The sequence below is a fragment of the Theobroma umbraticum genome, unplaced genomic scaffold, assembly GCF_002168275.2.
Source record: "Theobroma umbraticum cultivar Fairchild unplaced genomic scaffold, ASM216827v3 scaffold_12.1, whole genome shotgun sequence".
NCBI lineage: Eukaryota > Viridiplantae > Streptophyta > Magnoliopsida > Malvales > Malvaceae > Theobroma > Theobroma umbraticum.
Window position 1 is genome coordinate 3,075,583 of NW_018397269.1, and position 5,630 is coordinate 3,081,212.

The 5,630-nt window shown below is 35.1% G+C and overlaps 1 pseudogene; it reads left to right on the forward strand.

The window, feature by feature from the left end:
- The first annotated feature begins 4,211 nt into the window (after positions 1-4,211).
- Positions 4,212-5,056, forward strand: LOC149526576 (uncharacterized; annotated as a pseudogene).
- Positions 5,057-5,630: the final 574 nt, after the last annotated feature.

Here is a 5,630-nt window from a genome sequence, read left to right on the forward strand (position 1 = left end):
CCTGATCGCCTTTAGATTGTACCTCTTCCATAAATGTACTTTGAACTAGAATTCTGCATCAGCCAACTGTGCCTCTGCTATAGTAAATGGCTTAGCATCCGCTATGAATGTCTTTATCTGTCCATTTCTACAATATTTGAAGCATTGATAAAGTGTCGATGATACTACGCCATTTTGATGTATCCAAGGTCATCCTAACAACATGTTGCATGTTGTGTTAGCATCAATCACATGAAACAATGGATTAGATTCCATATCATCAATGAAAAGTTGAAGTTTAACTTTTCCTATAGCTCTTTGCCCTTCAAGATTGAAACCTTGAATCATCAAACGACTCTTTAATAATTCATCGAGAAGCATTCTAAGCTCTTTCATTATTTTTAATGGGAGTAAATTGACAGCAGATCTATCATCTATTTGGATTAGATTGATCTTCTGTTCATGACTATATCCATAAACAAAAAGAGGTTGATTAAGAGGGGTAGACCCCAACAATAGGTATTCATCAAAAAATGTAATTTCTGCACCATAAAAAGAATTAGAATCGAACTTATTTTTTGCTTCATCCTCAACATCTTCATCAATTTGGAAACATGATATGGAAATTGGATTTTGATTTTTGAATTGCATTGGCATGAAATCACTCAAGGTGATTAGTCGTCTAGGCCTTTGCACCATCGAATTTTCACACTTGTCCATACTTATTTTTCTTAGTGTTATCTTTGGCATCATCGTCTTAGATAGCTGTTTCACCATTTTGGATCTTTTTGGTACTTGCTTGTCCATGGGAGGACTTTTCTTTCCTCTTTTTTGATGAGTAACTAGGATCCATCCTTCATTGCCTGGCTCTTCACTTTTAGAACCACGAGCTTTGCCCCCATTATCTTAAGGGTTGGATGTCTTCTCTACATTCGGTGCTAACATTATATAGTCGAAGGATTCGATCTTTATCTTACTCCACACATTCAGTGAAGAAAGCATGCTAGTTGCTAATGTTACATTTGCTGTAGCCGTTTCTTCTTCAAACTCAATTTTCCCATCTTGGTATAAACCCATGATTTTGTCTTTTAAGACAAAACATTTTTCTATAGTGTGACCAATTAAACGATGGTACTTGTAGTAGTTGGATTCATTTACTTGATCAGCTTCTTCCGGTCGCTTCATCTTTGGCAATTGAATGAGCTTAGCTTTCAAAAGTTCTTTCAAAATTTTTGTGATATCTGAGTTAGGGAAAGGATACTTTTTCTCTTGTCCTCCTTTCAAAGATATTTTTTTTATCCTGTGGGGGATCAAGCTTCGTTTCTTAGGTTTTCTTTGAATTGGAAGTCACCTTGATGGGTTTGGTATTTACAGTCATAAACTGTTTTCCTTCACCCTTATCTGATAAAGATTTGCCCCCTTTATGGACATCTTGCTTACTCTTCCTTGGTTCTTGCACTAGAGGACCTTGATTTCCAACCGTTGACATGCTTAATTCCATGTCATGAGCACGAGTAGCTAATTCTTTGAAAGTTTTGGGCTTAATGCCTTGAAGAATATAGCATAATCCTCAATTCATCCCCTGAATGCACATAAAATTGAGACAATCACTCTTTGCAATTAAAATTGAGATTTCTCCACCTATGGATATTATCAATCATAGGTTCATCTTTCCATTGGCGCGAACTTGTGAGTTCAATCATGCTCACCACATGTCAAGTGCTATAGAAGTGATTAAGGAACTCACGTTCTAATTACTCTCAATTATCAATTATCAATCATCTCAGGCTCTAAGTCTATGTACCAATCAAAGGCATTGCCTTTTAAAAAGCGAACAAACTACTTCACCATAAGATCACCATAAGATCACCATAAGTGCCAGCATTGTTACAAGTTTCTATGAAGTGTGCAACATGTTGACGAGGATTTCTTTTACCATCAAACTATTGGAACTTTAGTGGTTGATAGTTTGGCGGCATCTTCATGCGATCAATCCTTTAAGAGTATGGCTTTGCATATCTGTATGAAGGTTGAGTGACACTTTCCACCTATTCTATGATGGCTTCTTTGATGAGTTCCTTTAATTGATTGATGGTGACCGTTTCATTAGATTTTTTTTGGAGATTATTTTTCACTTTCGAAGTGGAATTCTCTTCATTATCTTGGTGCCGATTTTGACCAAGATCCATTGGTGCCTTTCTAGTAAGGCTACTAATTTTTGCCATCATTGAGGTAATTTGTTCATCTTTTTCTTTGATGCTTGTTGTTAGAGATTCCACAATCTTCGTAAGAAGCGCAACTTGTTCTTTTAGAGATGTTGTTCCAGTTGGCATGACAACCATCATTCCAAAGTCTACTTTTGATGAAAAACTTTGGTAAGGGGATGATGAAACAAAGCTACTGCTTGAGTAGTCATCATGTTCCTTGAGTTGATTGGTACTTGATCCTTTGAAAAAAGCAAGTTACATAGTAGAGACTTCTTCAAAACTTGGGGAAGAAACATCATACAAGGGATTTCGGTTGAGGACTGGGAGAGTTTGCTCATATAATTTAGTAAGAGCTTTGTCTTTCTCCGAGTACCATATGGATGTTTAAAGCATTAAAAAAAAAACTCCTTGTTGAGGTAACTAGATAGACTCAAAAAGGCTTTACGAGATTATTTTCCCTTGCATAGTAGGTAGTTTGCTGTAGTTTGTTTCGTGAATGTAATCTAGTACATGCTTATATAGTTATATATGTATCTATGTTTTTATGTATTCATGTTTGTATGTGTAGTTGTGTGTAATAAGGGCTTGAATGCAGTTTTGGTCTTGAGTTTCTATTAAATTGTCATCCTTGGCCAGGAAATGTTGGTTATGGTAACAATTAGGGTAACTGTCACTCTCCAATAAATAGCTATAGTGTAGAAGTAGTTTTAATATGATCGGTAGAGTGATCAATTTAAAGGTAATTGAAGCAGTGTTGCAGGCAGCTGTGTCAGTGGTTGTTGGGATATTGGAAAGAAATCATATTAAGATGTGTGTGTGTGTGTGTGTGTGTGTAACCTTAGGGTAATTCCAAGCCCACTATTTTTTGCTAAATTGCAACTGTAGCATAATTCATTGTCTAAGCCGATTGCATGTGCATGATATTCTCTTCTTGCGTATGTGATTGCATTTGTTGGGTCTTTAGTTTGAACTTTTTGCTAATAAGAATGAGAAGAACAAAAATCTTATTGACTATTACTAAAGTTTGACTGCATCTTCTGTATATATTTATTCAGTGATTGCAATTATTTCTTATTGTGTGTTGTAGTGCTGTTGCATGTATGGTTTTAAAGCATAACTTGTTTTTCTCTATTGAAATTAGTAAATTCAACTCATTATCTCATTTTGAATTGAATTTTCCTTGTTGATTATTCGGGGGTTCGCTAAACTCAAACTTATATTCATACTATTAACCCTTTCTTTTAGGCACCAAAATGCAAGGTAAGACTAACATCTGGAAGACAATCTTGATTTGCACATCAGGCAGCCCGTTCGAAGTTTTTGGCCCATCTAATGACAGGAACCAAAGAAATTCTCCAATCAGAGCAAGGTATCATTGGCTTGTATGCTACTTTTTTTAAAAGTTTTAATTACTTTGTTGTCTTAATGATACTCAGTCCTATTGTGGCTATTGGTTCAATTTAAGGGAAAGTACTTCCATAGGCATAGATTTCAAAGATATGCCTGCCTTGTACTGAAATCTCTGTTGAATTAAATTTTGCAATTTTTACTTTTATGTCTGATATCTGGATGGATGAAATATTTCTCTGATGATCTGAATTATTGGTCCCTATATTAGTTATTGGGTGTGAATCGCCAATTTGGGAAAATACTTAAATGAGGTTGGATTTATCTACTTATGGATCTGTATACATGGGTAACAACTCTAAACTAAAATCTACTTGCGTAAGCCCTTTCATGCATGGAATTTTTCTAATGATATTTGTTTTTTTGTGTGCTAAAATTTGTTAGTAATCACTTTTTATGTTTCTTAATTGTAATATGCTTCATTGGAAATCAAATAATAATGGTTAATTGACATGTTGATTTTAAAGAAGTTTACACCAATGGCATGACTCTTAAGCACTCCTGTCCTTTGAAATGGAACTAGGTTCTCTGGCTGTGTTTTGTATTCTATAATGTTTTTTTTTTCAATTTTTAATTTTTCCTTCACTATTTATCACTTGAAAATCATGTCTACATTGGATGTCAGGTCTTGCCGATCATGATAATTACCATGAGTACTGTCGCCATCTCGGACGTTTTAGGGTACCTCTTTTTCTTTTACTTTTCTTTCTTTCTTTACTTTTTTTGTGTACTTATTCTTTTAAGAGAAAATTTGGAAGATAGGTTTGATTTTGTTTAAACAGCAGGGGTTCCAATCAAGTTCTGCAGTGGAAAACCAATGCAACAACAACATGTTAATGATGCAGCCTCAAATGGCTATTTTTAATCCTCAACTGCCAATTCCATTGAGTAATAATTCCAGTGCTATGCCTTTGCTAAATAATGTTGGTTTCGGGAATGGAGCTAACCTGATTCTTCCCTCACAAAATAACCATCTGGGTGTTCCTCAATTTGGTCCCATTTTCCAAAACTTGAACAATGTTTCAATGTTCCAACAACTTCATGGCCAATTCAATAACCCTTTGTAGAGCCCAAATCAACCCAATTGGTTAAATTTACCTCAACAACTTAGTGAAAATAATATGGGTTTGACAAATGGGCAGCATCAGCAGCAACAATAACAACTTTTTTTGTAGAACCAATTGCAGAGCTTTGGCCAACTTTTGAACCAAATCCCAAATCTGTCTCAGTTTGTTTTTGGTAGTCAAACAATGGGATGCTTCAATCCTGCCGGTGTTCCTTCGAATCCACAGTTTAGATTTATGCAGCAAGCCAAAAAAAGTCAACAAAATTTAGTAGATGTTAATCCATCAAAGCCATCATCTTCCGCAGCAGGGACACAAGTACTAGGGGGCCCATCATTCAGAAAGCCAACGGCATTTATTTTATTTCCTCTTAGTGTTTTAACTTTGTACCAGAACTAGATAATTAGTCCCATTATAGTTTATATTAATCTAAATTCGGTTCAAGAAAGTCCGATCGCCTATTCTAGAGTAAAGCACTAATTCTAGCAATACTATTCTTTCAATACTACAACTAGTCCCATTGTTTGATATGTGAGAATGGGTTAAAACAAATTTGGTAGGGTTACCATTGGAGATTCAACCAACTTCGGAATTAATTTTTATTTTTAAATGTAGAAAGAAGGATGAGTTGTTTTGTGATAACTTTTGAGAATTTGGAACAATTTACTCACAAAAGGGGGTACTTCTTCATTTGGGGACCTTTTCTTATTGGCTCATGTTCTACTTTTACCGAACTCACAATTTCTGAAGTTGCCTTGCTGTCATGTTATTTTTAATATCTCTTAATTGTTAAGCAGGACATGATAACTCGATATATTATGTGAAATGCTCCTTTCCACGATATTTGCAATCATGTTAAAAACTATTGGCTTGCCCTAAACTTAGCCTTTAATTAACTTGATTTCCGTGAAGTGCTTAAATTCTTAAAGATGTATCATGATGAAATCATTGATGATAGGCGAATTTAGCATCT